Source organism: Equus asinus, chromosome 3 (assembly GCF_041296235.1).
Source record: "Equus asinus isolate D_3611 breed Donkey chromosome 3, EquAss-T2T_v2, whole genome shotgun sequence".
Lineage (NCBI taxonomy): Eukaryota > Metazoa > Chordata > Mammalia > Perissodactyla > Equidae > Equus > Equus asinus.
The window spans coordinates 32,986,936-32,999,173 of NC_091792.1; the positions used below are offsets into that span (position 1 = coordinate 32,986,936).

General features: G+C 39.6%; 1 long non-coding RNA gene across 1 annotated transcript in view; it reads right to left on the bottom strand.

Moving 5' to 3' along the window:
• LOC123284215 (uncharacterized) overlaps nucleotides 1–12,238 on the bottom strand; it is a 73,981-nt gene that overhangs the window by 42,975 nt on the left and 18,768 nt on the right. The window contains exon 3 of the long non-coding RNA XR_011501936.1: nucleotides 10,921–10,994. This is a non-coding gene — a long non-coding RNA (uncharacterized lncRNA). The remainder of the gene's footprint in view (nucleotides 1–10,920; nucleotides 10,995–12,238) is intronic.

Here is a 12,238-nt window from a genome sequence, read left to right on the forward strand (position 1 = left end):
CTGGCCCTGGTACAGGCCAGAGCCTTAATCTGTAAATCACTGTGAAGCCCAATACGTCAAAAAAATGCGGCCACCCCTGGAGTAAAAGCATAAGGCAAACAAAATAACCTCCTGCTCTAACCTCCTGCGGATAACCCATGTGAAAATGCAAGAAAGCGCGGCGTCCAGAGAGGGGCACGGTGGCTTGCCAGAACCTAATTACATTTAATCAAGATGGCAAAAAATGATGAGCACGTGTCCCATAATCCCAAATGAAAAACACACGCCTATGCACACACACGGACACACACACACACCACTCTTAAGAATGCTTGACTGTGCATTCTCTCATCTCCCTTTATAAGCCTCCTCTAAAATTTCTGGCACAGGCCTGAAAGTCATTAGTAATTTAGCTGAAACGTAAAATTTTACTGCGGCGCATTGGTAGCTATTATGAGGTATAAATCTGTGTGGCTCTGGCAGGTTGAATTCCCTCCTACTCCCTTCATCATGCTACAAAAAGCATTTAACTGTGCTGGGGGTACTGGACTTGCATTTTGGAATTAAATTAGAGACATGAGAATACGAAAATACCCTTTCTTTTCTTGATCCACACTAACCATTTTAAACTGCTTTCTTGGGCCGTGTCCCACTAGAGAAAATGTGATCTTCTTCAGAAATCTGGATTCAGCAAACTGCCTTGCAAAAACCATAGTGTACGAAATCATCAGGTCCAACAAAATTCTGTGTTTGCTGTGCCACATTTCTCATATCTACACAGGCCCATCATTTTCAGAGGTCACTGGAGAACACAAGCATCTTACTCATAAATTCCAACAGTTTCCCTATAAAACTAAACAAAGAAAAGAGCATGTATACTGTTATTTGAGGGTTTTTTTCCCAAGAGAATTTTCTTATTTTATTGCAGTTTGTTTCACAATTTTCTTCAAAATCCTTCCTGGAATCTTTAGGTCTTGGGTGCAAACATATTTTTATAGCCAAAGCGTAATGTTTTTGAGAATAGGACCATTAGAACATGAGATATGAAGCTTTATTCTTGGAGTGATTTAGTTGAAAGCATATGGAACTTGGAATTGACACCTGAATTCACACACTTAGCCAGAGATAGCAAATAGATGCACTTGTTCCCCCATTCGCCATTCTTGTGCCCATAGCAGACATTATTAGTAGGTTACAGAAGTAGCACATTCTCGGGTGCACCTGGATCCAGAACATCTTCTGATTGAATCCAAACACAAGCTGAGCCTTTTTCTCAACATGAGTCTGCAGGTAACCATGACCAATTTATCAAAGTTAACATGTGAGACAACAAAACTCATTTGCCTTCTCAGGCATAAACTGTAAGCACCATGAGAACCGGAACCACAACGATTCATTTTGGGTCTTAGGCACCTATCTCCATATCTGGCATAGAGTTGGCCTTAGAAAATATTTATTGAATGCTACTGAACTGTCTGACCCTGTCTTTAACTCCAAGAGCTTTCTACACCAAAGAATCTCTTTTCCTTATTTTATTTTCCAAGAAAATTGGTAGTGTGTCAATTACCAGTTACCTTATTACTGTTAGGAAAAGAAATTAAATGTTAAATGATACCAATACCATTAAATGTTTATTTTACAAATAATTCTATATTCAATATGACTTAAGGCAAAGTAAGTAGGCATGTTCTCTACTCCCCAGTTGCTTAGCGTGTGGAATGGAGTAGCCTGACATACAAATGAATTTAGTTTATGGGGTTCAGTGTAGTTATGGTGCCTTCAAGGGAAGGCCTAGTCACCTTTATCAATTTTGTCCAGTTCTGTGGCAACACCGGAATTTTCCTTGTCTGTTTAAGGAAATAGAATAGTTTTACACCATGTTAAGAATATTATTGGAGATGCTGGTCAGTACTTTACACCTTTACTAGTGAGAATACTTTCAGTAATAAGTAGCAGAGGAGATATTTGCAAACCATATATCAGATAAGGAGTTAATATCCAAAGTATACGAAGTCATACATCTAAACAACAAAAAAACTAACAACCCAATTAAAAAATGGGCAAAAGATCTGAACAGACATTTCTCCAAAGAAGATATACAGATGGCCAACAGGCACATGAAAAGATGTTCAACATCATTAACTATCAGGGAAATGCAAATCAAAACTACAATGAGATATCACCTCACTTTCATCAGAATGGCTATAATTAACAAGACAGGAAACAAGTGTTGGAGAGGACGTGGAGAGAAAGGAATCCTTGTACACTCCTTGTGGGAGTGAAAACTGGTGCAGCCACTATGGAAAGCAGTATGGAGTTTCCTCAGTAAATTAAGGATAGATCTACCATATGAGCCAGCTATCCTACTGCTAGGTATTTATCCAAAGAACTTGAAAACACAAATGCATAAAGATACATGCACCCCTATGTTCTTTGCAGCCTTATTCACAAGAGTTAAGACTTGGAAGCAACGTAGGTGCCCATCAAGGGACGAATGGATAAAGAAGATGTGATATATATACATAATGGAACACTACTCAGCCATAAGAAATGATGAAATCCAGCCATTTGTGACAACGTGGATGGAACTTGAGGGTATTATGCTATGCGAAATAAGTCAGAGGGAGAAAGTCAAATACTGTATGATCTCACTCATAAGTAGAAGATAAAACCAAGGACGAACACATAGCAACAGAGATTGGATTAGTGGTTACCAGATGGGAAAGGGGGAGGGAGGAGGGCCAAAGGGGTGATTAGGCACATGTGTGTGGTGATGGATTGTAATTAGTCTTTGGGTGGAGAACACGATGTAATCTACAGAGAATTCAAAATATATTACAATGTATACCTGAAAGTTATGTAATGTTATAATCCAATGTTACTGCAATGGAAAAAAAAATTTTAAGTGGCAGAAAACTTCACTAAATGTGTTTAAACTATAAGGGAGGATTCACTGAACCACATAACTAAAAATACCAGAGAGAGGGTAGGCTTCAGGTACACCTTGATTGAGCTACTCAATTATGTATCCAAGATCTTTTTTCTTTCTGTCTTTCTGCACAGGAATTCATCCTAAAACGGCTTATCTCATCGTCCAAAAATGGCTGCAACTGCACCCACAGTGACAAACTTCCTTTTAATTTCTTCAACCATAGCATCAACGTGCCAACACTTCCAGGAAAAGAAACGAGATTTAATCTGTATGGCTGGCTTAAATTAGATGGCTTAAAATACATGCCCAAACTGTAACTAATTATTATAATCTATGATTAAATTAGCCTAGGTCATCTGCTTCACCTTAGACCCAGAGGTGGAATCATTTTTCTTAGAAGCAAGCAGATCTGTAATCAGAAATTAGTATTATTGGAAAAGAGTAAAGGGAATGATGCAAAAATTGAACCAACAAATATCTATCATGATGGTATGTCTTTCTGATGACCTGAGGCAGAAACTCCTGTGTGATCTATGACCCAAGAAGAGTTGTCAATCTCCTGAGCATCTGCTGTGTTTTATCTCACAGACATTGCAAACCGTGTGTAACCCAAATATCTTCTGATCCTACAGCCTCTGGGTACTAACAGGATTTTGGAGGCAACACACAATTCTTACCGCCTCTATAGCCTCTACATTTACTCCTTCAACGATTCATTCTCCTACAATGTTCTCCCACCCTCAAATTTTTCTGAGAAGCCCCATAGATGTCTCAGGTATATGGAACAAAGAGCACAAGCTCTCTGGATGCTTGCCTCCAACCCGGGCTTATCTGAAATCCACGTGTCCACAAAACGTTAACCACGGCCACACGATATCTGCCATATTTGCTGTGATCCCACATGCCCTTCATCACTCTACCACTCCTGCTGGAGAATTCTAGTCTGTCTTGGATCATGTCCTATTACACATCCCAACTAGAAAATAATGATGCGCTCCTTTCAGTCCTCATAAATTAGCTCATATAAGGTGTTCCTTCATTTGACTGTGCTGATTCCCGTAGTTACCAAAACAAGGACCAGCTAAAACTAGAGGCAGTCATATCCTGTTTACCACCCTATTCTCACCCAGGTACCCATCAAATCCTCCTCCTTCTACCTACCTCTATTTCTTAAAAGAATCAACTCATGCAAATAGACTCCTGAGAACAAACTAAGGGTGTATATCTCACTTTTAATTCAGTTGAAACATCTGGATAACTAGCAAGGTTCCTTTTTGCCTTGGTTCTAGAAAGCTTAGAATGAAATGTACAGTAGCTCACCTTGTATATGGGTGTGCATTTCAGGCTTTATTTCCGGGAGTACATTCTCTCTATCCTTGCTTCCCTCCTTCTTTATCCAGTGATTCCCATTTCCATTTTCCTCATGATTTCTTACCCTGTTGCTGCACCCAACCCATGGCTCCCTTGTGGTATGTTTTCTACCTCTTGCTCCACGTTTACGAGGTCCCCTGGGGTATATAACTGAAGGTGTATGTGGCAGTCATATCCTTTTGCCAGTAGAGTGGGTAAGCTCAGCCTCCTTCCTTCCACTCCGTGACCCACCATTATATCTCCTCCTTGACAGCTGGATCAGAAAGGCCTGGAAAACTGAACAACTCTCCTATTACCAAAGGGAGAGATCATAGATTTACACCAGGAAGAATTATTCAATGAGGTCTGTTGTCACCATGATGGACCCCTCACTCTTCAAGATAGTTCCTGCCCTCACTTAACTGGGATGGGAAGTGTCACTCTCAACCTCAAATACAGTGACCAGTATCTAACCCCAGGAATGGCATCTTCCACACTCACCATCCACCCCTAATTGGCATCTCACAACTAGTTTTAACCAGATCATCTGATTCTACCTCAGTTTTCTTCCGTGTGGTGCTGAGGAGTATGGCAAAAAATTAAGTAAAATAGTATGTTACACTTCAAACAAAGAGTTGTTTTAAATAAACAAGTTATCTATTTATAAGTAATGAAACAAAGTATTCAAAGTCATTGATGTTTCCTGTCAGGAGTAATTGCTACCACCCTTCTTAGAGAAAGAAGACCTCAGATGTCCCCCTACCAGGGAAGAAAGTCACAAGTGGTTGAAATCAAAGTGAATCTTGGAGAAGACTTAGGGTAAGAGTGCAATGAAAGCAAGAACAGAACATTGTGCAGTTTGTCTGAAAGGTGTGGTGCACTGAAAGAAAAGGCGCATGAGAAGATATGTGGGATATGAAAAGTGTGGGGCTCTGTTCAAAGGAGACAGAAGGTACAGTCTTGCTTGCAATGAGTAGTGTGACGGAAGCAGGTGGACCAGTGGGCAAAGAACATTTGGGAACATTGGGAACGTTTGGAGGGGGATGGATATCAAGTTAAATGCCCTAACAGCTCTGGGCAAAAACCTTGTAAAGAGTAATTCGGAGGTAGTTACAAGGTAACTCTTTATAGGGAACCATTATTAGTGTCAACAGTATGAGGTTTCTATACAAAATGGGCTCTGCTTGTTCCAGAGTGACTTTAAATGACAAATATGCTGTCATTATACGATTTAACACCTTCCTTAGAGTTTCCACTATCAACCCTTAAAGCATTTGTCTTAAGGCCATTGATTATGTTATTATTTTTTTATCGAGATCACATTAGTTTATAATGTTATAGAAATTTCAGGGGGATATGATTATATTTTGACTTCTGTAGAGGCTGCACCATATTCAACACCAAAAATCTAGTCGCCATCCGTCCCCATACAGACGTGTCCCTTTACCCCTTTGACCCACCTGCTTCCCCTCTGCTAAACACCAACGTGTCCTCCACATGGGAGGAAAGATACAGAAGACAAGCATTGATTACATTTTTCAAGAAAGAGAATTGTCTGTTTGAAGTTAAGGAATTGACCTAAAAAATAAAACTAAAGTTCTTTTAAGCATAAAAGAAAAAGATATTGAATAACAATGAAAAACAAGATAAAACAACGTCTTGGAACATAAAGCCTTATGATCCTACGTTAATTGTGTATTGCAGAGAAATAAATCGAATTGTAAAACATCAGAGAGAACGAGGAGAGAAGGGCATTACAGAAGTAAAAAGAATTTTTAAAAAATTAGTTCTCTAATAAAGCCATTTAGATTGTCTTTGATGCATAAAATTTCCCTCTCTGTCAACTGAAATGAACCTGACTTATTTCACTGTCTGACTGGCCTCTTCCTGTTATCTTATATTTGTTGTCTTTCCGGCCTGGACAGCTGAATGTTCAAGCTTATTCCTGGAGAACTGGCATGTCTGCTTTGTAGAACGCACAGCGACAACTGAACTGGGGGACAGCAAGAGACTGGAGGGCCTACTGCAAGCTAAAACCTAAAATAAACAGAACCCAGAGGCACTAGTGGATACTTAAAAAAGGAATTTATGGCCCATTTCCTCATTTCCCCTAGGATTTTGCTTGTGAAAATAAATTCGATATTTGCAGCATTAAAAAAATATATTTTTCAAAAAGAAAACAGGCCAAAGTTTCACATGTCTAACCTACTATTCCAGCAAGACACCAAACGTGTAATAGCGTCAGTGGGACCCTCCATAGGGGCGCTGGCTCTGAAGTTACCAGTCTGCAGAGCCACCCACACCTGAATACACTGTGACGCTGTCCTGAACATGCCAGGCCTGCTCACAGGTATCACATTACTTATTTCGGGACACCTTATCCGTTGAGAAGTCAAGAAATGTAACGGCAGTTTACATTAGGCTAATAGTCTTTGCCGTATTGTCAGGAGTTTATTTCCCCACATTTTTTTCCTCCTAGGGAATAGAAATGGTGACGTTAAGCAAGACAAATCCTGGTGTCATAAAATATATCCCATTTATTTAATAGTTTTCTACCCTAGAAAATGTTGCAGACTTTGAAATTCTGCATAAGTTATGTACTTAGTATTTTTAATATGCCTTAAAGGCCCACTCAACTCCCCCAAGCTGGTGAGGACAGGAAGTAAAGAAAGCGAGTCTTGTTCCTGCTAATCCTCCTAAGAGGAGTTGAGGGGGCTAGCAGAGCCATTTGGGAATTATGCTGGGAAACAAGGATTAGCATCTCTAAGGGATCCTACCAGATTATTTGATTAGAATAGTGTTGCCTGGTTATTTTAGATGAGATCCAAAGAACACTAGCTTGAGGTTACACTGTGCACCTCAAATCTTGTCTCAAAGAAGCTATCCAAGGCTAGTTGACCATCCATTTCTCTTATGTCTATTGCTAACACCATTGGAGAATGAATTGGAGAATTAGAGTGTCATTACCCTGTTAAAAGTGTTTATCTCAGTCTTTCAACCTTTAAAAGCAAATTCTTTAATTTTCTGGGATTCACTTAATATGATAGCAAGAAGATTAAACTAGAAAATGTGAAATCTCTCAGCTGCTAGAGAAATTCTGTGTTGGGGAAAATACTTATCAAAGTTACAAAATTTCTTGAAAACAGTAAGCAAACTTCTTGAGGACAGAGACAACTGTCTATTCAACTTCGTATTTCCTACATCTAGTGTTAGTCTGTGGTACATAGTAGATGTTCAAGAAATGTTGACTGAAGCATGGAATGCATTAATGGCAGCTTTTCCAAAGGGTCCAATCTTTAAAACAGTTCTTTTGTCTATTGAAAACTAAGTGTGCAATGTGAGTATTTCATTGTTAATCCACATTTGCTCAAACTAGGGGTTCTTTCCTACCTGCCACTCATTCATTTATTAATTAATTCACTGAAAACTTATTGAACAATACTCTACATTATCATCTAAATTAAGTGCTAGAAAATATTTCCCCATATTAAAAATATCACATAGTATACATGGATTTAAAAAAATACAGTTGGGAAATTATAGTCAACTCCTCTTGCTTTGACTATTAATTCAACCTAGAAGTTTTAGTAGGTATAAAGTCAATAGAATCATTAAATGAATAATACTGGCTGTTAGAGTTAAAAAGATTTCTTTCTACGTGTATTGGCTCTCACCTATTTGCTGCATTTTGTTTTCAAGTGCTTTTTTGAACCCATCAGTTGTCAATGAACTGCTACGATTCATTGATTCTTATTGAGTACCTGAGACTTTTCCACTGAAGAATGGAAAGCTGTTAGAAAAATATCTTCTTAACTTTTGGTATAACCTAACACTTGAAGTGGATTTTTTTTTTTTTATTTTTAACTTACTTTAGGTTCAGTTCATAGTGCTGAGGGATCACAGTTCTTATTGACAACATTGAGATTGCAAATTGGATTTGCACGATATAACAGTGCTGTAAAACACACCAGCACATTTGAAACACAAAAGAGCCACATGCAGCACCTCAGATCTCTAAACAGCCCTTCTATTTGATTCCATCACAATTGACCCCTTAGATTCTCAAAAGGTTGTTTCCTTGCAGTGTGCTCCCATCCTCCTTTCATTCTGTGACACTTCCAGTTTGCATCTTTCTGTAGAAGCGGGAGGGGTGCAGGACAAAGTTTGGGTATTAATTGGTGGAGTTTATGAACAGGGAGAGAGCTCATTGAAGATTCCAATCTCCTGCTAAAAAAGGTCTTTTCTCCAGTTTTTTTCTTTCTTTTTTCTTTTTCTTTTTTGAAGTACTTAGATAATTGCATCAGCTCTTCATTTTGCCTGTCTTGACAACCTGAAAGTGCAATGTGTTCATCGTAGCTGGAAGTCTCTGGTACTTTCTTGAACCATCTTCTGAGTAAAAGTGGGTGGTCTTCCCTCCGGATCAGGAACTCTGGTGGTTAATTCACCACCCTGAGCCATCAGGTGCAGCCATCTTCACAAGCTTTCCAAGAAATCTAACAAACCAAACAGAACTCATTCCCGATAAGTTCCTACTCTCTCTTCATCAACAATATTCCAGAAGACAGAATATTTTCCACTCTGAAATAGGTATTTTGGAAAGTTCTACACGAGCTTGTTTGACAGGATTGACATCTACACAATCATGAACAACACCTTATGTGGTACTTAGGATTTCCTTAGAGGACATTTATCCAAGTGCTGACCTGGCTTAACCCTACTTAACTTGTAAAAAATGAAGGGATTACGGGAGAAGGTATATGGCCATGGGCCACTGATGGATTAGACTTTCCCTTGGTTGTGTTTTTCTTAGAGCCTTTAAAGTGTGGATTGAGTACAATCTTCCTCAATGTCTTCTCTTATGGATCTTGTTTTGTTACAGTAGCTGATCTTCTGGGGCTTGGAAAATGGAGAAAGACTATGTTATACTTATTTTGCTTATAAATGGTGTACCTTTGCAAGGAAGACGGGCGTTTCCTTCATAATGTTCTGGAGGCCTACTCCTCTGCAACTATATAAAATATCTGGAGCCCTATTTTTGATTTTAAAACCCAGTGCTGCTCAAGAGGGGAGAAATAGGCCCTTTCATACATTGCTTCCTGATGGGAACTGTAAAAATATACACACTCTTTGACCTGGCAATTCTAATTCTAGAAATTAATCCTAAGGAAATAGTGAAGATGTATGCAACAATTTAATCACTAGCATAGTCACAGCTGTGTTGTTAAAGGTACAGCAAACTTGAAAACATATAGCAGTAAAACTAAATACATTCTTATGCCCATAGAATGGAAAAGTAGGCAGTCATGGAATTGTATATATTCTAAAAGTGTCTTTAATATTGACTTTGACAGATTTTCTCATTATGTAGGTGAATAAAAAAAAGTCCATTCTATACCAAATGATCTCATTTTTATTAAAAAAAAGCAAATAAAGTAAAAACCTGCCTAAATGTATGCATTTTCACAATCAAAGCAGCAGGATACGAGTGGGGCTATGTGGCGATATGTGCCCGGATTATGGGTGATATTTATTTTCTTCCTTAGTTGTATTTTCTAACCTTTTTTTTTTTTTTCCTATAGCTACATATTACTTGTCTAGTAATAAAAAATATTTAAAGTTTGGGGTTGTTTGCAGGAGTGGGGGTTGTTTTGTTTTGTTTTGTTTTGTTTTGTTTCTCAAGTAAACGAAGTCAACTGAAGCTTGAAACTCAGGGGACTGGTAGAGCTAGACTGCATATCCAGGGGAGACAGGTTATGGAAGGAATTTTGGACTTGGCTTCAAGCCTAAAGTCCAGGCTTGGCTCTGCCACATGGTCTCACTCAGTGGAAATCAGTGAATCCTTTTACTTCTCCGGGTCTCAGTCCCCCCCCCCCCCCCCGCCCCTTTAAATGAGGACACTATGATTAGCCCATATGTCTCACAGGATTATTACGGGCATCAGGTAAGATACCATATTTGAAAAGGTTTGGAAAAGTTAAGCATGTTAAGAGAATAGAAGAACCAGGAATCAGCAGTTTAAAGAACTAACACAGGTTAAGCCAACCAGCTGAGGTCCTGTCCTAATCGTATCCATGCTTTACTTGCTTCATCCTTTCTTCTGGACTAACAAGGAATTCTTCTTGCCTGTTTCAGAATGCAGCTTCCTTCTCTCTTTCTGTCCACGAATTCAGCACTAGCAGATGTGCAAGGAGCCGAAAAGCCAGTTCTGTTTTCCTACATTCGTTTCCAGTAACCCCGTTACCCTGCTGTTCACTACACACCTGCAGGGTGTATTGCCCCAGACAATTCCACTGCACTTTGAAACCCTCACTTGTCGATGTTAAGTATGCCGTGGTAGACACAGTGTGCTCTGTTTTCATTTTTCCACAAGAATGTCACAATAGCCACATGAAGGAGAGGTCTTACTTCACAAATCCACAATACTCTGAGTCGTCACTCTCGAAAATTCCCTCCTGCAGCGTCTACGTGGGAGAGTTCTTTTATCTTTGGATTTCCCCCTGCTTATCTACCTCCTGTCCCCAGACTGATAAAAAATGAAAGTCTAGAGCAGAGTTTGTTATGTCTGAAGATTTAGTTGCCCAAGCTGTGGGGGCCCACACTATTAGTTTTTGAGTCACGTTTCTTGGCTTTTGAGCCTGCAGAAAAGAACTTGGACTTACATGAGGGAAACATGTTTTCTCAGGTAGCTGGAGAGGATGCCATTGTCTGACTGTCCCAAAAGAATCTTTTGTTCCTATGAGAAAATGACAAACCAAGTTACCAAGTGGGGCATCTGTCCTGTTGGAACCTTCCAGACTCCCTGTCCTCTGAATTAAGAATGATAAGGACAATGTCTAATAACTTTACTTTATATTGGATATTTTCAAAAATATGAAAAGCACTTTTATGAAGTGCTTGGGATCCAGTCTTTACCCATATGAAGACAGTCACTTCCAAAAAACAAGCTTGCTTCCTCTGCCAAACACCAAGCATTTACCAGGTTAGGTAAGAATATGGGATCTTGCTGGCAAGAGGAATAAAAGTGATTTTAGAATAATAAATATGTGTCCTTACCCTTCTGCTGAGCGTTAGGCAGAGAGTTTTGCTTACATCAATTCTGATAACCAGAGAGCTCTTTGTTCCCTGCTGCCCATTGGTGCCCCATTGCATAACATTTTAAATCATTTCAGCCATGGCAAATGACGTCCAAAAGAACAGCTTCAGCCCAGAAGAGACAAAGGGACAGTGTTGGAGAAAGAAAAGCAGTGGTATTCTCGCTTCATTTTAAAATTAATAGAGTTGGTTATAGTTTCTAAGTACACTTGGAATTCCAGCTGCCAGAGAATGGGTTTGAACACTGAAAGCCCTCTTTAATCCGTGGACCCCGGACAGGTAATGGTGCTCTCCAGCAAGCAGGGCACAGGTAGTGGCACTGTAAAGCCAGCAAAGAGAGCTTGCCAGGAAGCTTCAACACTGTCCTCAGGGAACTGCCTCCACGCAACGGGCAGGCTTTGATCTCTGCTGAAACTGCTCCCGGGATGCCAACGGTGTGGTGGGTGTCCACGAGTTCATTTTACAGAGACCATCAAAGCCGCTTTCAGATGGTAAAGACTAACAACCTGGCCTCTATTTGAACAGCCAGCAGCTCTTCAAACTGTCTAATTCCCAGAGCCTATTAAACAGAAAGAGAGCTAAGAAATACAGCGTATGCTGAGTACTGGATAGAAGGGAAGGGAGGAGAAGTGAGCCGGACTTGGGGTGCTTCTGCCACGGGCCAGTGTCACCCAAACATCAGTTTCTCCACCTTTAAAATAAACCATTTCTAAGTGTTAACATCAGTGGAGTACACAATTTCAGTGAATCATGATTTGGCCAATGATGCATATTAAACTTTAAAAGAATCACCAAAACATCAAGCAGAGATTTGTCAGCAGATGGGGAGAAGGAACACCCTGGAGAAGAATTTAAATAAAATAACATAAGTAAATGGGTTTTTAA